Here is a 22,612-nt window from a genome sequence, read left to right on the forward strand (position 1 = left end):
CAGAAGTAATTTTAAAAACATAAAACTAGTTTCCTTCATACTCCTGTAATGAGCTAATTCAATGTTTTTTCCAAAACCCTTTTATAGTCCATTAAAATTCATTTTCTTGTGGCAATAACATCTACAAGTAGTTTTCAGGTAGACAGACAGAAAGCTGTTTTTCTGAACATTTTACTAAAACCTTTTTGACCAGCTCATGACCTAAACAAGAAGAATTAGATTTTGGTTTAGAGACTACATGACCATATTACAAGTTACTGTAAATTTCCCCAGGAGAGAAAGGAACAACAAATATTTTCAGAGCCATCCCCAAGGAGTCTGAAGCAAAGGAAAGATTCCTTTCCCAAATACGTTAGCACACATTATATTCACATAACAGGCATTGACTCCACTACTATTTTAATATTTTGTTTATTTTCAATTCATTTTTGCTATCATAACTATGAGCAAAAAGCTTCTTACACTTTTAACAGAACATTGGAAAATGAGAAAACAGCGCTAAGATCCATTACAGTGATTTGATGGTAAAGTAAAACCAAAACTATGACAAAAACAAAAGAGAAAACCAAACCTTAGAGAGAGGGACTGATTAGATCAGCCAATATATTTAAATATATTTATTTTATCAAAGAGAAAGTAGAGAGGTGACCTGATTGCATTGGCTAATGTGGTCATGAGAAGAAAATATGAAATCTATGTTAATCTAGATGAGAAAAACATCACAGTATTATTGTCTGGGACCTAAGAGTAGAGAAATTAAATACAGAAATATATGCATGTGTGTATGAACATGTATCATGAATGTGGTAACCACTGAACATGCTAGGAAAGGAAGAGGTTGATTCTATATTTCCTGGCATCTTCAGCTTAAAATCATGTGATTCTCTGGAAGAAAGTTAAACACTACATGTTGACTTTGGCTGAAATTCTGCCGTTACAAAAGTATCAATGAACATACACGATTTAAAGTTCCTGATTGGCTGGCGTATGTTTTCTGAACACTTTCACGACTTTTAGTCTGGTCTTTCCTTTAGACCTCTTTAATTGCAGGTTTTGAAATAATTGTTTTCTTTCTCTATGTGAACAAAATCTTGTCACAATTTTTTGTTCATGTAACTCTTGTCTATCTGCCAGTAAACTATCCAAGTATATAAATGTAGTTGTTTACCTAATTAAAACCTAAAACATAGAATCACAGAATCATTTATGTTGGAAAAGACCCTTAAGATCATCGAATCCAACCATAAACCTAACAGTGCTAAGTCCACCACTGAACTATGTCCCTAAACACCACATCTACACGTCTTTTTAATACCTCCAGGGATGGTGAATCAAATTACCTCCCTGGGCAGTCTGTTTCAATGCTTGATAACCCTTTTGGTGAAGAAATTTTTCATAATATCCAGTCTAACCTTCCCTGGTGCAACTTGAGACCATTTCCTCTCATCCTATTACTTGTTTCTTGGGAAAAGAGACTGACACCCATCTCGCCACAACCTCCTTTCAGGTAGTTGTAGAGAGACACAAGACGATGTGTATATATAAATATCTATATATAATATGTGCACATATCAGCTACTCATATATATGATGACTACTTTTTTTTAAAAATGTTTAAACGAGAGTTTTGCCACAAAAATCAGTTCCAGGTTGCTTCTGCTCTTTAATAATTTTTTAAACTCTACTGTGTGAAAGTCTTTAAAAATGAGAAAAATATATGCCATGGTATTTGACGCAGATGCAATTTTATGATTTATACATTAAAAAGAGAACAGTAAATCTGGGAACAAAGGTAATATAATGAAGATGCTGTCGTGATCTGACAACACATATTTAGTATTTCAGTACATAAACCTGTTAGTTGATGGAAAAGATTTTGAAAATAACCTAGAATCCGATTTTTATTGATTCCAATAGATGCATTTGCCCAGGCATTTGTGAAAATCCACCAGGATTGTATACTCTATTCAGCTACCAACAGCTTTATCCAATTAAGAAACTAAATATTGACACTGGTAAATTCTATACTGTTTTACTATTCTTGAAAGATTTTCTGGATATTTCTCCTTTCTAGCATAAAATACCACTGGTAGATTTTACATGAAAATTTTTAGGCAAAGTTTAATGAGAACTTGTAATTTGGACTATAGAATGCCTTACCTACAAACATTTTAATAAACATAAAATAAACCATTACTGGAACAAATGTTTTACAAATAAAGTCTGAGTTCAAAGAAAATTAAAATTTCTCTTTTATGGCACTCTTCCAAAGGTGTGGAAAGAGGTTTCAATCTTACTGATTGAAATATAAGATATCAGTTGGAGACAACTGTGTTAGTTTTCAAGATGACATGTTTACGTGTTTTATTCAATGACCTTTGGAGATCATAGAAAGTCTGATGTTGCCCTTACTGGAGAGGGTCAGAGCTTAGATACTCTGAATAGACTGTGACAACCAAGGTCATCACAGCTTTGTGGAAGGAAATGAGTCCATTTCTCATACATGACTTGGTACTTTGTATATGGCTGAGACCTAACATAGGACTTCTCTGTTCACCTTTGCAAACCTGTCTGTAACTAATCTACTGTTTGCTAGTTATTTGTTATTTTGCTAGAATTTTGTTTGCTAGTTATTTTAAGGTCATATTCCCACATTTAAATTATTTACTTGACATTTTTAATTTAATTTCATTACGCTCAGTCCCATTTTTTATGCTTTCATATTGCTATTTCTTCCTTGTTCCCTTTGAATTTTTTTCCTGTTCTCAGTTCTGCTCCACATTCTCTTTGGTTTAACATTGTTTGCAAACCTAATTAAAGTGCTATTTATCTCTCCCCCCTGAAAATTAATGGGTTTTCTTGCAGCTTCCTTGAATACTTCATTGCAAATCTCAGGTCTAATACTCCAGAATGTATATCTATTGCGGTTTTTCTTTTGCGGTTTTTTGCGGTTTGCTTTTCATATAACTGCTTTTAGACCCAAGCAAATATGATTAATTATAATGTTAAAAGTTTTTGACACATTATCAAATGACCTAGCAAAATCTAGGGTGATGCAAAGAGTTTATTCTACCATTAGTTAATTTATAAGTAGGTGAGGGAAGTAAAATTATTCTACCATTAGTTAATTTATAAGTAAGCACCTGAAAACCAATGACTGCTTGAAAATAATAATCTTTGGACTGCCACTGCTTAGTTATATTAGAAGTCCACCACCCAGGTTTCCTAAGTCTGTTTTCTTTTGCAGACTGTGTTACTACTGAACAGAGTCCTTGTTGAAAACATCAGAGCAATTTCTTTGCACCACACATAGTCAGAGTCCTAAAGCATTCCTAAAATAAATAGGATATGATGGTTTAGAGAACTGATGATAAATGTTTTGCTCCAGCAGATTATTCCATGCAACAGGTCATAGTAAGAACATCTGGAGTCAGAGAATCTTATAATTAATTGCAGACAAAGGATACTATGATGCAAATTCAGCTCCTTCAATAAGAATGTATATGCAAAAATATATTTTTATACAATTGCTTTTGCATAATATTTCAGATATCACATTCACCTCTTTGTTCACATTTTGTTCTTCCAGCAGGAGACAATACTTTAAGTATTAATTATTTATCTGTGAGAATTGCTTAGTACTTTGTGAAAAAAAGCAGATTTAAAATGGTGTCTAATTGTGACACTAGATGGAGCTAACTCTTTGAAATGAATCAACCTATGATCCAGGTGTATCATACTGCAAATTATCATGTAAGAGAAAAAGAAAATAAAAAGGGGAAAATAATAAAAAGGAAAAAAAAATCAAGAGAAGAAACCAAACAAGTAATATAATAATTTAAATTATTATGAAAAGGAGTCCAGAATAATTTCAAATTAATATATATATATGATGATTTTTTATCAAAGTACTATTGAAAACTTAAAGTCTGAAGAAGCTTTGGTAGCTTTTAAATAAAATAAAATTAGTTAACATCTAGGTGCTTTGTTACAAATGATGCAGTAGCACTACATAGTGTTACTTTTCTATCATTCAGCTGCTCTTCACACATATTTCAGAAAGAAATATTGAACAAGGGTGAAGCAACTACATTTTTCATTGTAGTTCATATTTTGATCCATTCAGCAATGTGCTCCTATCTTGCAGCCACTACTCCTTGAACCTTAACAACTCAATATCTAACTTCTTCTCCATACACACAATTGTAGGCATTGGTTTTCAAAAGACAAGAGGACGGGAAACACATCATCTAACGCTAGTTCCAATGAGAACCAAAAACTCTGAGTGTTTGTGAATGAAGCTTTTCTTGCAAGAGGTTACTAAAGTTTGTTAATTAAAAATAATTGAGAAGGATTCTTTCTATTAAGGTTCAAAACAAGTTCTGTGGATTTATGGAGTCTTGGAAGGAATGACTTTTAGTGAGACTCATGTAAAATTTTCCATAGGATGCTTGAGTTTTAAAAGATCTTGTCAGAAGCATAAGAACAGAAATAAGAAAGCTGGCTAAGAAACAAACACTAAGTACACACAGTTAGATTAGCTTTCCCATGGATTACACAAACCTTTTTTTTTTTCTTTATTGAGTTTCCAAAAAAGGCTTTCCACAAACTGTGCCAGATGTCTTTCTCCAGTGCCACATCACCACTTTTTGAATCCACTGAATAGCAAGACCACTCTTGGCTAGCACTAGGAGTGCTACGGTCTTTTTCAAAACCAGCAGAGAAGATAAGGAAATCTGTAGGTCATTTCTTTACATTCTAGTCAAAACCAGATTTCGAGAGTTACCAGTGTGTGGCTAGACTGTCAAACCCTAAGGTGTACCATGCAGTGAAATGCCCTGATTTTCATGAAGAATGGTTTTTCCTTTCTGAAGTGTCTAATTATGTCTCCTGTGTATCTTCCCCATACTTCGCTATTTTCAAATAGGCACAAATGCCACATCTCATTAATCCATTTTACATTGGAAAACCTTTTGCTAACTGACTCTGTATTTCATTGCCCATCTTTATAGTTACTACAGGTAGGTAAAATAAAGTACTTGAGAAGGACTTGGGGTTGCTGGTGGATGAAAAATTGGACATGAGCCAGCAATATATGCTTGCAGCCAAGAAAGGTAATCATATCCTGGGCTGCATCAAAAGAAATGTGGCCAGCAGGTTGAGGGAGGTGATTCTTCTCTTTGCTCTCATGAGACCCCACCTGGAGTATTGCATCCAGTTCTGCGGTCCCCAGTACAAGAAAGACATGGACTTGTTGGAGCAGGTCCAGAGGAGGGCCATGAAAGTGGTGAAGGCTGGAATATGTCTCCTATGAAGAAAGGCTGAGAGAGATGGGGTTGTTTAGCCTGGAGAAGAGAAGACTCTGGGGACACTTTATTGTAGCCTTTCAAAATATAAAGGGGGCTTATAAGAAAGATGGAGAGGGACTTTTTACCAGGGCCTGTACTGACAGAACAAGGGTCAATGATTTTAAACAGACAGAAGGTAGATTTGATATAAGGAAGAAATTCTTTAATTTGTCTTCAATATCACTCTTATGCCATTCTGACTTCTACAGACAGAAGAAAGTGAACGATAATAGTAATAATAATAATACCAACACAGCAGACATTAGTGCCCTACCTAATCAATATATAACAACTATTTATATGCTCTAAGTTTTTGAAAAAGCACCGAGGCAGTGGATTATAAAATTTACAGTGATGCCATTCATAATGCAATGTTCTAGCAAATGATTAAGGATTTTAATTTCCTATGTTTCAGAGTAAGACAAAATATGCTAAAATATTTATGAAAGAAAAAACTCCACATAGTTTGATGGAGTATGTTCTGAACACTCCAAACCTTCATTGCTATGGAAATCATGAAGTTATTTCTAGAATACACTATTGCATTCTCTGGCATATGCTAGTATAAGACACAAAGAAAGGCTCTCCATCTTGCTTCCAAATGAATTATGGCTAACAAAGTTATTTGGAAAAATAGGAACAAATTCTAAGTAAATGTTGAAGTTCATGAATAACGTGCAGGGAGAGGGAATTTTAAAAAGCTGAAGAACAAATTTAAAATTCACAATAGCTATCACCCAAGTTCTGTGTCTCATATGGCCTGTCCTGATTGAATATTCATGAATAGCAATTATTAAACAAGTTTGTAAACTTAAAACAACATAAAAAATGTTCACATCCTGACAATTGTACTGAAAGCATGATGCATGATACTGACTCAGTTCTGCATATATAAACAGATTACATTTATTTGCATCAGTCTGGGTTGCTAAAGAGTTGAAGTTACAGTACAAATTGGTTTTAGGGACTGTTCTATGTGCTTCAGTTTCAGAAATGATCTTGATTTTGGTTAGTACTTGTTAGCAGATTCTTGGCAGATAGCCTATTGAAAGTTGAAAGGAAAAAGAGAAAGAGGGGTAAGGAAAGCTTAGCTATACTGGAAACACACAAATGAAAGCAGTCTTCTGTTTTTCAAATACACTATATTTTCTGAGAGCAATGAATAGCTCTCTGAGGAATAAAACATTTGTGAGAGTGCAAAAAGGTTTCTGGGTTTTTTTATTGCTATGACATTAACATAAATTAACAAGCTTCAAACACTGGAAGTAGGTTAACAGGATTAATGTTTAGTTTTAGGTGATTAACAGACTACTTGCAGAGCAGTCTTATTTTTGGTATGTGAGAAAAAATGAAAGTATAATGAAGTCGTGCATGAAACTGAGTTTCTCCTTGAGGAACTGACTTTTCATTAACCGTTTAAATAGTAAGTGATGATTAAAATACAGAGCAATTCACTCAAAATTCTCATTTATTTAGTCCCATTAGACTTATACTCAGAGATTAAATTGGTTGCAGAGATCAGCATAGTTATCCCAGTGACTGACACCAGATAAAAATCTGAGTACTGGTGAGATCTTTTTGGTTCAAATTCAAAAATGACATGAGTGGATGTTTCTTTCCAAAACTTCTGTTACAAGTACCATAAATCAGTCTTGGAGTTAATGTCTGTTCTGAGTATTTACTGGAGTTTTCGTGTAATCAATACAGATTTACACATGTGTAATGTCTGTGTGCAAGTAGAATACAAACCATGAACACTAGGTGAAGTAATGTAATTCATATTAATTTTAACTGGGAGAGGTGCAACATCTATTGAAGGTAGCAAAGGAGAAAACAGTATGAAAATAATTAGCACTATTTTAAAATAGGTGGTTTTTTTTCCCTTTGCACATTTTTATGAATTTCGTCTCCTGCAGTGATTATACCACTTATTTCCTTATAGGTCTCTTACAATGTGTGCTGTAGCTGTATGAAAGAATTCCCAGTGGTGCACAGAAACTTTTAGTTTTGTACTTTTCTTACCAATTTAAATGAAACAGGATTTTCATTTTTCTTTCCTGATCCAGTTCCTAAAATGCACGTTTTAAAAATGTCACTGTAATTGTTTCTAGATTATCCATACATTCTTTGGGTTGTTTTTTTTTTAACAAAAATCTTTTCTCCAGTGGCTTTTATATTTTAGTGTGAGATATCATCTACTTTATAAAAAAGAATTAATCCGCTAAGTATGTCCTAAATAATTATGTCCCATTTTTTCCAAGAATTGCATTATAATTATCTTTCTGAATATCTGCGGTTTTCTAGATCTATTAATGAACCAAACCCCTAGAGAAATTCAGATATCCACTGTTTCAGTATATGAAAAATTGGGTTAAAAGAAATTTTTTTTTTTTTTTAGAGCTATGCCACTATAAAACTCTTTTCATCCCAGGTTTGAGGATATTGCTTAGTTTCCACACACAAAACTATCTTTACAAATAGGAAAATAGATGATTGAAGCTGACTAAAATGATTGAAGTAAGTGATTTTTGCTCAGTGATTTTGATGTTGGTCAGTCTTTTACTATATATTTAAATTTATGTATATCCATGGTAGAGCAGGAAAAGAGCAGGTTACAGACTTCAGTAACTAGAGTGTTTTCAAATACTGATCCAGATGAGTTTATTTCAGGCTAGTTAGGGGAATGGCTGAAGAAAATCTCAGAGCTGTCATTAGTTATTTCTAAGAACTTACAGAAAACGTGTGAAGTCCAGGAGACTGGAAAAAGGGAAGAAAGGATGGGATGACTGTGCCAAATTTTGGAAGCTCTCCTAGGCAGATGGATGTCATGCAAGAGATGTCTGCCCTGAGTGTGAGAACAGTCGATGTCACCTGTGTTTATCTTTATCACTGTATCGAGTCTGGCTGAGCCAGAATTGGTTTTCCCCTGTAGCAGCCCTCATGGTGCTGTGTTTTACGCTGGGAGCTGGCAGGGTGTTGATAGCACACTGGTGTTGTGGCTACTGCTGAGTAGTGCTTACACAGCACCAAGGCTCTTTCTGACATCCCCCCCCCCACAGTGGGACGGGGTGGGCAAGATCTTGGGAGGGGACACAATCAGGACAGCTGACCCGAACTGACCAAAGGGATATTCCATACCATATGGCGTCTGCTCAAGTATAAAGCTGGGAGAAAGGAGGAAGGGGGTGGGGTCACCCTTGGTCCTCCGAGGCAACCACTACGCGTATTGGAGCCCTGCTTCCTGAGAAGGCCCGACATCGCCTGTTCATGGGAAGTAGAGAATAAATCTGTTTTCTTTTTTTTGCTTCCGCGCGCGGACCTTTGCTTCGCTTTGCTTATATTAAAACTGCTGTTGTTTTACCCACAAGGGTTGTTTTGTTTTCCTATCTTATTTTCTTTCCCTTCTTTGCCCTATTGAGAAAAAAAGGGGAAAGGGGGGGGAAGTGATAGAGCGACTTGGTGGGTACCTGGCATTTAGCCAAGGTCAAACCACCACAATCACAGAAAGGAAAATTTGTAGACAGTATGAAATATTTAGGAAGTCTAGCCTTATCTTCCTTGTAGCAGTATAATACATAACTTTTTGATTTGTCACCCTGGTTATGGACAACAGGTCCTTCCCTTTTGCTGTACCACATCTATGTATAAACATCGAATGTAGTGTATCTGTCCTTTCTATCTGTTCACATGTGTAAAGACACATCCCCTCAGCTGCCTAATGAATAACTACAAGAAGCCAGTTCTTTCAAATTTTTGCCATCATGTTTTCTTGACTTCAAATTGTTCTCTGATCACTCTATTATTCCCTGGCCTCTTGAATGAACACAGCCATGTTTACTGAGCCGTAAGTTTCCTCAAGTGCTGTGTCCAAAACTTCCTGCACTGCTCCAGACAAGGCCTTTCTACTGCTAATTAGAAGAAAAGGATTATGTTATGTGTCATACTGATACCAATCCAGTTTAAGCAACTCACTGTAACATTTGCTTTTTCCACCACATTATGATATATGCAAGTTCAGAACAGTTCTTGTGTAACCTCGTATGTACCAGAGACACAGCCCTCAACAGAAGAACTTAGTAACTATGTTTTGGACACTGTTTAACTAGATTTCCCAGAGATTTCCCATTTTTGCAGACTCCTTATAGTAAGTCTATATTTTTCTGACAGCTTCTGAATATGTCACATAAGACAGACTCTAAATCTCTACAGGAGCATGGATATTTACAGCAATCCTCAAGGTCTCTTACTTTGTCAAAAAAGGAAATCAGATAGGTTTGAAATGATTTCTCTTTAAAGTCCATTTTGACCATTCCTTATCACATCATTACATTCTAGATATTTGCCATAGCATGTTTATTATTTCTTCCTATATTGTTACAGAAGTTGAATTTAGTTTCGTAATTCTATAGCTATTCATTCTCTACTTTTCAAAGGTAGACATGATAGAATAGGTTGCAGTCTAAGTTGTACCTAAATTAAACACTGAAGTTTGTTGCCTACCTAGAGGGGTATCCATCTCTTTACTATTATTTGTCCTGAAAGTTTTTGGGGTCTAAATTTAGGTACCTTTACATGCTCATAAATGCCTTCCTTGAGTCGCACACAACCTAAATTTCAGTTCAAAACCCATTTAAATGTGGTTGGAAATATCTGTAAAATTTTTTGCTGGAAAGTATTTCACTTCTTTTTGAATATTCACTACTGTGATTAACTCTGTCCTAGACCTTCCACTCAGGTCCTATGAGAGAATGGTATGGTTCTCCAAGGGTAGCTCTCTTCCTTTTCCTTGTCTTTTCTGTCTTAGTTTATTTCCCAGTGTTGCTCAGGCAAATCCTTTCCACTGTACATATACATTTCATCCTATTTGGCACTTATCTAAAACTGGTCAGGTGGAGTCCCTGAAAGTATCTCTCTCTTTTTAGTATCTATAAATCTCCTATAATGACTTGTTCGTATGTAAACAACCATACTGCAGATGCCTTAAGTCAAATGTGACCAATATCCCTCTTACTTGCTGGAGAGAAAAACAGTGATGGCTGTGAACAAAAAATCCAAACAGTGCGGTTCCCTAGTTTTGGAATGGCAATGGTTTATCTTCACAATCGGACTTCCAAATTCTTTCATAAATAGAGAACACTAAGTCACTTTTCTTCCAAAGGATCTTTTCTGGGTTTTATTACAATTGTATTACTGAAAATTTGTATGACAATGGCAACAAGAAATTAGAAAGAAAAATGAGCAAAACAACTTTTGTGCTTCTAGAATCTAATCTCTTTTCTGGAACTTATTTCTACTCTTCCTTATACCCTTTACATAGATCAACAGTCCAGTTCTTACTGAAGTAGGTGAAATAAAGAAAATTCAGTAATTTGCTAAAAGCCTCTGAGATATACAATAATGTAAAGTAGCATGGTGGATGAAAACCAACATGAAACCTCAATCAATTATTCCTTGCAGTGCAGTTCATTATCTATGAAAACTACCATCCAAAGATGGAAAAGAATGATATTATCCTGCTACATAATCATATATATTATTTGCATATTTTTTTTCTCAAAGAAAATATGTTTTTTGTTTTTGAATTGAATTATAAATACTAATAGGGGCTTTTCATCAAGTAGGCTTGCCCATGTGTCTGCTTCCTCTATTTATCATGACCACGTAACATATAAACCTGCACTAGTTCAACAGGTTTGTAGAAACATGTACATTTTTGTGAACCTTTTTGTCTGACATATGTTCTATGAAGGAAGGTGTTAAAATTGTAACTTCACCTGTCTGAGTTATCAAGTTATTAATTGAGGAATCAACTAGCAAAAGAGAAAGCAATTTATCTTCATTTCTGGGTAATTATCTGAGTATTTAAAATATTTGGAAGACAGGACAACAACAAATTTAAAATATTGTATGCATTAGACGCTGCAGAGTAGGAATCCATATGCATCCCAAAGGTTACACAGAGTAATTACTCTGACCAGTAGAAAAAGATTGGAGAAATAGGTAATATCATTCTAAATTTTAGTCCTTTCTTTAAGAATCTTGATACTAGAAAGTACCTGTTTCAAGAAAGTGTATTGTGGTTTTTATTTATTATGAATATGTTATAAAATTCAAACAAATCCTTAACCGGTCTTTGACCTACATGGAACTTGCAAGAGCTTTATAAAATCCTGAGTCACATGCGGCAGAAAGATTTCTATCTCTCTTTCAGTGGATTTGTGTGACAGTCCATGGGTGGATTTATTGAGGTATTTATTTATATGATATCTGCTTTCTGGAAGACAGTGTGTGCTAGGGCTTTAAAAAAAGCTTATTCCAGTTCTCAGAAATAGTAACAACTGTGTCATCTCTTTAACTTTTCTTTACCATATTGGCAATTTAAAAAATGTTATACTTTCTCTTTTATACATTTTGATGAATGAAATAAGTTGATAGTGATGACATATGTAAAGTACTTTGAGCAAGCAACTATCAACCCCCCAGAATTCTACATTTGCTGTCGGCTTTGTGAAAATCTGATCATTTTTGGTTATACTTGTGTTTTATTTTGCACTCTCCATCTATAATAGCTAGAGACCCCTTTCTTTTTTCATCTTTTTCAAGTACAATCAGGAGATCTGTCTTTAATTCTTTCTTAGTTCAGAAACACCATTGAATGTACTATGAAATTCATGGTTTCTGTGCTCTTTATATAGATACAATAGTTTTTAAACATACCAGACCAGATACAGTTTTTAAAAAATATCATATGAGACTGTTATTTAAAAATACCAGACCAGATACATGGAATTTGGGGTTTCCTATGTTTTTCACTTTAGCGCAGAAAGACTAGAAGTCTGTAAGTCCATATACGCAGCTAGCAGGAAAATACACAGTGTTAATGGAAACAGAGAACATAAGTTTAAACCAGTCCACTTCTATGAAAATGTCAACACTATGGTTTCTGCATTTTCCAAAATACTCTCTTAAGCTCCTTTCAGAGTTAGCTGACAGCATGCATGTATTACATGTAAGGAGTAAGTTAGAAAGATATTTTGTGGAGGTGCTTTAAAGAATTTATAAAGGAAGGATACAAAGTGCATAAACTATTAATTTCCTGTCCCTTGTAGATATGCCAAATGGGTTTGCAGAGAGATTATCTTCAATAATTACAGCAATTTAATTGAATTTTAACATACATGTAAAATTGTCCTGCTCGATCTTTTACAAATTGAAACTATTTTATAAAGAGAGAAATTTCTCAAAAGCTATTAAGCCTACCTACAATATTTTGTAATAAAGGTAAAAAAGTGTTCTTTTGTCTATTTGTTTTAGTCAGGCTCCATCTTAAATTGTCTATGGGGAAATAATAAACCCCAAAATCTCTTGTTCTGCAAAGCACTAGCTGATGAATAACTCAAATTTCTACAACACAAACATTTGTTGAAGTAAATTACTTTTCCTCACGTAAGTGGGAAAGGGTCACAAGCACAAAACTCTTGGATAAAGAAAACAGCATTTATCTGTTCATTCATTCAAAAAGGGGATATTAATACATAAGGCTTGTATTCTGGCAGGTGAGAACAATTACCACTATTTGGGATATAAACAAGGTAGAGGTATTTCAGGGAGCCTGAGGAAGTGGAAGTAAAAAATTATAGTAAGAGTATCTATGCATTTGCTTAGGTGAGACTGATGTTTCATTCTTTTAATTTTGTTAGTGTTGAAGTTCAGATAGGAGTCTGTGCTGATGAAGACAGTCCTGCTGCTGTAAGTACTCACTTCTATTTCACAACTCTAAATAGAGGTTGTTAATTTTGCTCTACTAGACAATAATTCACTGAAGCCACAAAATGAGAATAATAATATTTTTAAATACTTGGGAAGAGTTTGCTGTCCTCTTTAAAACTTAGACTGGATCTTATCCATCTAAAAAGAATATAGAGTTCTTGAACATCCTTCCGTTCCTTACTGAAGAGAAAGCTCTCAGATTTAAATGGGAATTAATTCTTGAGGAATTCTAACATTTCCTCCTTTATTAGATCTAAGAAAGAAATGTCTATCTCCTATGGTGTTGTCTGCCTGCACTACTAGGCTGACAGGCAGTTGGGAACCAAGTGTGCCCTGTGTGTTAAGCTGATATTGGAGTTCTGGTTAAAAGTACATGTGTAGTTTCTATCAATCTCCCTGACATATACTGATTTTTTGCTGGTATCTAATCAGAAACTGTAGATTCTTCTATAGCCTGTGATGCCATGCACTTATTCTGGAAAAACTGCTTGAAACTTTAAACTGGAGATTTGTGTTTTCTTTCTAATTTTATATTGAATGCACAAATGAGCAATATCAGAAATCACGCCAGGATTTTCTATGATTCCATTTTTAATTCATGATTGTCTCTATACTGTTAAGTTCTGGGGGGAGGAGCTAAACATTTTTTCCTATAACCTCCTGCCTTATAGGAAGCATGTGGATCATTCACCTCATCTAAATGCTGGGCACTGCTGATGCTTCTAGTAATGAGTGGGAAGCCTGCCAGAATGGAAGGAAGAACAGCCAGCTGGAGAAATGCTGATGGTGAACACAGGTGTTCCCAGCTCCAGGGTTCTCCTTGAATAACATGACGTTAATGCATATGTCCTATACTTTGTCCATTTCCTATCTTAGCTTTCTGCATCTGGAAGACCACTGGTGTGGTCATCCACATAGTTTTGTGGATTACACTGCTTTAATCTTCCTTAAATATAATTGATGAGTGGTAATTCCAGAATTCAAAAGAGATGGAAATTTATTTTATAGAGGAATTAAACTTTAAATAAAAAAAACCCCAAACAACAAAACAACAAAGCCAAAGACCACCACCACCCCCCCCAAAACAAACCAAAAACCCATCATGAAACAACAAAAAACAACAACTTTTTTCTGAAATATTCAGATTTAGTGATGCTTACTGTATATATATATAGCCAAAGAGGTGGTCTGGTCAAACATTCAATATCAAAAGTTGCACTATTCTTCTTTTTCAGGAGGAGGCTTACAACCATTTCTTTTCTAAATAAGGAAAATATAGAATTTGAGTCTTACAGTATGAATGAAATCTAGACAAAAATGGTGTCACTCATTTTGTAAAGTACAGTAACAGAAAAGTATGTGCTTAGTTCTAAATCTATTTCCAGCTGCTTATGAGCCTGCTTTGGGGACCATGAAATAGGTAAGTAAACACTTACCATTGCTTTAAAAAACTGACAACAACAAAAGGCCCTCATCACTGTCTTAGAATACTTTCATAGACAAATTTAGATAATGTGTATGAAACATTACTTTGAAAGTATTGGTTTTTATCTTTATTGCCTTTATTTTTAGAGGGGGAGGGGAGAAAATATTCTATTATCTAGATGTATAAAACAAAATTACTTTGAGCAAAAGTATTAATTGAATTTATAGAACAGTAGAAGAGTAATATTAATTAGGCATTGTTCATGTATTCTTTTCCTTGGAAGTTTCACATTTCTGCATAGGAATTATATGTATAAACATTTGTACTGGAAATGACTTTGTCAGTTTTTGTCATTAACCTATCAGAAAACATACTGCAGTACAGTTAGTGAACAGATGTACTGTAATGTAATGCACGTTCATTATTTTGTGGTATGGAAAAAAACCAAAAGCATAGTAGTCCAAGTAAATGGTGTGAGAGTAACTTACTGTTTGAAAGTTGTTCATTCAGACTTCTGCATCATCAATATCTTTCTAGAGACTGAAGTTAGTGAACACAACAGATGACAACTGGACAATATATCAAGTATGCTTTTAAAATTAAATTGAATTAAACATATTCTAATCCAAAATTACAAATGAAATACAGCATGCAAAATATGACAAAGAAAAATGTTTTATACAAATGTGTAGTACATTAAAATAGTTTGATAAATAGATAACAGATCTATATTTTTCTATATTTATTTCCTCCCTAAAGTACTACACTGATGTTAACTTGTCTATAGAAGACACAAAATGAGTTGCAGAACTATCTCATTCATCATGTTTCTGAAAATGTGTCATTTTAGAGGACAAAATAAAGATCTGTTTCTCTTTTACCTCCTGGGAAAGAGTTAGGCAGTAAATTATTGCATCAAAGATGATCAGCATCACTTCTGGCCAAGAATTTTAACAGATGTGATTCTAGACACTGGTTTTGTCATTCTGGTTGCTGTTTGTCTAAGGTAGCTTCTGAAGATGTGTGATTTAAAAGATCTTTCCCACGAGGTTGAGAAATCTGGTTGGCTTGTGATAGAACTTGGGCCTTCGCTTAAAGAATTCAGAATACATTTTCTTAGCATTTACTAAATCTTAAATTTAGGTGGAAAGGCAGTTCTGAGAACTGATTATAAGGAAAGGGTGAAATGTCTCTATAGGGTGTTAATTTCCTCTGTGGAGTTTTCTTCATCCTTTTTTTCCTTAATATCTTATATATCTTAAATGTCAATGTTGGTGTCTATCAGCTTTCTAGATCTTTCTGTAGGTGTGATATATATTCTTTTTTCTCACTACCTTTTTTCAAATAACTTCATAAGGAAATTGAAGAGATGCAGCATAGATCAGAGTAGTCCAACTAGAGGTCAGATCTGATCAAAAGAGAGCCTTTATACAGCTAAATCTGTTCCAGGTCAGCAGTCTAGAAATGTTATTAGTGGCCAGTAGCAACTTCATAGCATAAAAGCAGAATCCTTTTCTGTATCATCACATTTTCTTTCTCTCACAGACTGTCCTACTCTGGAAATTAATGAAAAGTAAGAAAACAGAATGGAGTTAGAGTGAAATTAGAATGACCTCTCTGTAGCTCTTTTACCCTTCTGTGGGGCTTCCCAGCCTGGACCCTCAGGGCAGCTGGGGCTAAAGAAGTCCTTGTCAACTGAATCCTCTGCTGGTACAGCTTAGTCAGAAGTTACTGGGGAAGAAAGAAACGAACAGATATGGTTGACAGAGTTCAAAAAAGCCTTAATATCACAGAGGATCAATGAGGTTAATATAGTTTGGCTCCTGGGATGAGATACCTAGTCTTTTATATAAATGTTTTGATGAACTCCCTAATATCATAATTCACAAATAATTTTCTTCTTTTAAAGATAGACCCTTAAGATTTGAGATAATGTGCTATCTTTATTTTTGTCTTACCGAAAACAAATTATGAAATAGCAATGCTAAAACTGAATCAGTTTCACTGTCTATTCTACCTTTTTCTGAAATTTACTTACCTACAACACACACGGACAGGGATATGGCATCTGACAAGGGCAAGGATCCTTCTGAGATATGTTCAGTTATCAGATGCTCCACTGTTCCTGAAGACCTAAGAAATCTGCAGGGCTTCTAGGTTAGGACACTTAAGTCCAAGAAGTTTCATAAAGTAACCCTAGGAATTAGTTTGTTTCCCAGCATCATCAAGTGAGACATCATAATAATCTCACTTCTCGTAGACATTCAACATTTTGTAAATATAAATAAATTATAACCAAGGCAGAGTCATATATGCCTTTCTTTTTTTTCCTTACATGCAAGCATTAACTCCTGACTATGAAAGGAAGGAAAAGAGAAAAAGGATAGAGAAAAAAAAATTTAAATCTCATGTCCGTTATTTCATTTGATTGTTCAATTGCTGCATATTTCATGGCATTTTATTCTTTTTGTAGAGGAGTTTAAAAACTTATATGAATTCAGACCACTTGTGTAGATACTTTGTTAAATTACTTAGTTAAACCCATCATTTTCTAGCTGATTCAATTATTTGGAGTGACTGTGCTCCTCTTGGAAAGTCATTACGTGTTTAAGACAGCTTACATGAAGCTGAACACAATATCTGCTTGCTGTCAGTAATAACCACAAGCTTTTACATAAAAAGTCAGACACAGCCAGAACTAATCAAGGAACGTTTACAAGAAAAAGTAAATCATGGTTAATGTTTTGAAGAGAAAAAAGGAACTTTGTGGCTTTCAAAAGGTTGGAGACACCTAAAAACCCTGATACCTTCAAAGGGGGGCAGGATAAATTCCTGGAAGGAAAATTCACTGAGAACTGCTGAATACATAGAAAGCTGCAGATGACCAGGAGCTCTGAAGTGATAATGATGACAGATCACTGACAGAATTATGACTAATCCATGCTCTGTGTTGATACTTTTTCCTCAGACATGCCCTTAATTCACTGTTGAAGACAAAATATTTTGTCTAGCAGGATGGCTATTTATCTCAATGTGGCTTTCTTATTTTTTATGGCTTTAATACTCAATACTTTATACTTTGTAATACCTAATACTTTGTGTTTAGCACTTATCTTTAGGTAGCTCTAGAAACTGTTAGACACTTCAGATTTCATTCTAGATGAGATCTAAGCCAGGGGACTAAAATCAGATTTTCATTTTGGGGGCCAGGTAACAATTTTTTTTTCTCCATTGTAGTCAAACTATACCTGAATGTATCTGACTTATAACTAACATTTCAATAAAGATATAAAACCAGAACTAGAGCAATAAGGTCATCATTAATAAAATAACTTCATTAAAGAAAATGTTTCTCTAATTTTCCAATTAGCCTTACCTTTGAAACATCCACTGTTCCAAATCTGAAGGAAGTGATCTCATTTCTCTTAGTTAAAATCCAAACTCATGTTTGGACAAATACTTTTTTTGGGGGTATACTTTCTCCAGTAACTCTTTGCTTTTTAAAAATGAAGAGGCAGGTATTCAGTCTTCTGCTCAACTTCCTACTCTTTCCAGTTTAACTGACTTTATCTAATGTACTAGACAATGTGTAGCAGAAAAAATGTGAGTTGTAATTAGGAGTATTCTGAAAGCTGTTATTTACCATTATCTATAATTTAAAGGTATTATCATTTGATAGTTTAAAAATGAGAGGTTTGTTGCTATGTCATGTGTCACTGTTTATAGCCCAAATTTACAGCTGTGACTAGCATGCTATAGAAATCGGAACAAAATATAGTCATTGATTCCGTGGAGGTCACAGAATGTGTTCACTAATGAATATTTTCAACGTGTAACCTAAAGCATTGCAAAGAAGAAAATGAAGTATATCCTTGCCTGAAGCTAAAACTTTACTTCTATAGTGAGCTCTGGGTACAGCCCAAACACTGTGTAAGTTAGTACATATGTCTCTTTGGAAACATTGGCCTTTGGACAGACTACAGTTTATGCCTGCCCCTGTGCTTGTGTTGAACTCTGTGTGTGTCTATGTGGCTTTGCATGTGCCTACAAAAGTGCCACTTCTGGAATCCTGCTCTTACCTGTTTCCTGCTTGTAACAGATCAAATCCAGATTTCCATTCCTTACACTAGATGTGTAAAACTCCTCATTTTAACATTTAGCATTTTTTTTAAAAGCTCAGAAATAAATAAAAAAAAGCTAAATATGCTTCAGTTCAAACCACATGACAAATAGGTTAACTCTTAATGTTGAAATGGTCATTAAGAGCCCTGGCTTAAAAGAGATATTTCTTCTTAGCAATGTCCTGAGCCATTAGTAGCTATCGCAATAACCAGTCTCCTCTTTTTCTTCTAGATTGAAGATTCAGTAAAACTAACATTACAGCACTTTTCAGAAATGTCTGACAGACCTGTACTGCAGTTTAGCATGAGAAACAAGCATGGCATAATGTAACAAGTATGTCAAAGTTTTTGTCAGTCACTCTTATTACGTTCATTAATTTTGAAGCCACTTTTAAAGTATAATGAGAGTCTTGCTTCAGTGAAGTCCATGCGTTGCTTGTCATGTTGAAAAGCAAAAATTATTAATTAGATAAATAAGATCAAAAATGATACGTTTGTATAACTTATCAGGTTAACCAACGATACTTGTGAAGTATTCTCCTACTTCAATTACAGAGACATGGAAACTCAATTCAGAAAACAAATTCTCTGATGTTTTCCTGGTCAACATTGGCTAGTCTGCTCTTTCATTCAGCTAGTAAGTTATCCTCAGTGTTAGAGGTTTGTTATGGTTTGTGCCAAATGATACTTCATTATTGTATAAGTGAAATGTTTGTGGGCAATTCATAAAATTATATTTGCTTTCTGTGATTCCACTGTGACTTTGTATCATAAGCCTTTTTGACCTTCACCAGGCACTCCTTTCTAATCAAAGTGATCAGTGCATCTTTTATTCTTACTTTTGAGTCAGATCCCACCCCTTACCCTTTTAAAATCTAACAAATTTTAACATCATATGCAAGCCGTACACACCCAGAGTGTTTGGCAAGCTCACCTCTGTCATCACTTTGAGTACAATTATTTCTCATAGAATCATAGAATAGTTTAGTTTGGAAGGGACCTTTAAAGATCATCTCGTACCCTCTTGCAATCAGCAGGGACGTCTTTCACTAGATTACGTTTCTCAGAGCCCCATCCAACCTGACATTGAATGTTTCCAGGAATGGAACATCTATCACCTTTCTGGGCAACCTGTTCTAGTGTTTCACCACTCTCATTGTAAAAAATTTCTTCCTTATATCTAGTCTAAATTTACCCTCTTTTAGTTTAAAACCATTACCCCTTGTTCTATCACAACAGGCCCTACTAAAAATTTGTCCCCATCTTTCTTATAAACCACCTTTAAGTACAGAAAGGCTGTGATAAGGTCTCCCCGGAGCCTTCTCTTCTCCAGACTGAACAACCCCAACTCTCTCAGCCTTTCTTCATAAGAGAGGTGTTCCAGTCCTCTGATCATTTCTGTGGCCCTCCTCTGGACTCACTCTAACAGGTACATGTCCTTCTTATGTTAGGAGCCTCAGAGCTGAACACAGTACTCAGGGTGGGGTCTCACAAGAGCAAAGTAGAGGGGGACAACCACCTTCCTCAACCTGCTTCTTTTGATGTAGCCCAGGATACAGTTGGCCTTCTGGGTATTTGAGTGCACATTGATGGTTCATGTCCAATTTTTCATCCACCAGTATCCCCAAGTCCTTCATCTCCCAGTCTGTATTGATATGGGGCTTGCCCCAATGGATGTGCAGGACCTTGCACTTGGCCTTGGTGAACCTCATGAGGTTCACATGGGTCCACTTCTTGATCTTGTCCAGGTCCCTCTGGATGTCATCCCATCCCTCAGGCATGTCAACCATACCACTCAGATTGGTGTCATCTGCAAATTTGCTGAGGGTGTACTTGATCCCACTGTCTATGTCATTGATGATGCTATTAAACATATAAAAATTCCAATACAGACCCCTGAGGGACACCACTTGTCACTGGTCTCCATCTGGACATTGAGCTGTTGTCCATTACCTTTTGGATGCAACCATCCAACCAGTGTGTTTTGAACATGTTGTTCCTCTGTTATCATCCTCATAGCACCAACCAATGTGTTTTGAACGCAATCTTCCTTCATTGTCATTCTCACAGCATTTAGAAGACCTTGCTCAGAAATAAAATGAGTGACCACAGGTGATATCTTTTTCTAATTCATTTAACGGCATGTAGTTAGAAAAAACTAATCTCTCTCTCTACCTGAAAGCAATGGAGTTAGGTCCATGTTGAGAAGATGGAGGGAACAGGCTGTATATTGTTGCAAAATCCCATAGAGGCATTTCCTTACCTATTGTTTAAAGAGTCCTTCCAAGTTCATTTTGGAGATTCATGAAAGGAAACAAGTGGGATGGATCTCCTACTGCTCAGACATAAAAGCTAGTTTCTTCTCAGAGCACAGTAAGCCCAGTTTCCACTGACTTCTGCTCTGCACAGTTTATACCCATGAAGAATTATGTGAATGCCCTGAGTAGGTGGCATTTTTCTGCTGTTGACTAAATAGGGCAGAGGAGATTGTTTTCTTTGACTCTGTTTGCAGATAGTGATCATTCCAGTCCAATGTAGCATGTAAATTCTGTCATGATCATACTGCCTGAGGTGTCTGTTGGTCTTGACTACGATATGCAAAACAATTTGTGGCGGTCATGCTGGCACTGAGAATGAGCTTGTGAAAGAGGCCCAGGGCAATTCAGTAACCAGCTCCCCGAGTGAAGAGGAGAAATAAATGAAATATTTCTGCTGCTTAAATTAGCAATAAATACAGAGAAGACAGAATGATGTAGGGGGATGTAACAGTAATAAGTCTCTATTTTCTTACTGTCAGGATTAAAGTTTTATTTGAAAAGACTTGCCCTCTTCTGGAACAAAGTTTTTGCCATTCTTGAATACTTGAAAGCAACACAATTAGAACCGCAAATCTGACATAATTTAATTCTTTGACTATTATCAGGAAAGTAATCATGCCTTCCTTAAATAACTTGTGCAAGCCTGAGCTCCTGCAAGACAAGTAATCATTTGCATCCTTATTAATTCTGACATTTTTGTAAGTTTTTTTCTCCCCTCTTCCCTTGTTTAGCTCTAATAGTGTTAGTGAAATATGTAACTACTATTCAGATATCTGAAAAAAAGATCACTCTTGAAAAGCAAAAGCAGTAATATTTTTATATCATACTTCATAAATGCTACTTTATCTCTATCTTCTCTAGAAGCTGAATAGAAAGTTTCAAAAAGAAAATAAGTGAATCTCATGGCAATATGATAAAGAAAGTTTCATTTAAGTAAACAAGTATGGGTAAAGTTTATAGGGCTTAAAATTTATTTTCCAGATGCACCTGAGACTTGTAACAGGTTTTATTAAAAGAACAAAATAATCACTAAAGTTTAGTAGACATGATTCCCTCATCAGGAGCTGCCTCTTACTATTTCTGTTACCTTTGTCACAGTTCAGGTCTTTTAATGCAACTGAAATATAAAGTGGAGACAACATAAATGTGTTTGTCAATTACACTAGCACTACAACTACTTGACCCGTGCAGGATGTTATCTGCAGCTATACAGCGGTCTAAACTTATTTTCCAAATATCAGCCTAGCTCAATTTTACTGCTTATTGGAGATGATAGGCAAATATTGAGGCTGTCATGCCCCATAAGAATTTTTAAAATGAAACAAAACCAGAAATGGTTTATGTATACCTTGACTGAGAAAAAACTCCCCCTAAATTGAATATGTAGGCCTCATTCTGTGGTTGCTAAGTCCAATATATAGACTTATTATTGACATTGATGGTTTTATTGCAATATTGTAATTTTATCCTGTATTTTATTTCTCAGTAGCTTGTTTCAGACAAGTATTATTTCTTATTTGAGGTCACTCATGACCATATCTTCTATTTAACCTTATTCTCACTGTGTTAGTAATAGGAGTGAGAGAAAAACTGCGTACACTAAAGAAAGCAAGCACTGTAATTTGAGAG

Source organism: Strix uralensis, chromosome 5, assembly GCF_047716275.1.
Source record: "Strix uralensis isolate ZFMK-TIS-50842 chromosome 5, bStrUra1, whole genome shotgun sequence".
NCBI classification, from domain to species: Eukaryota; Metazoa; Chordata; class Aves; order Strigiformes; family Strigidae; genus Strix; species Strix uralensis.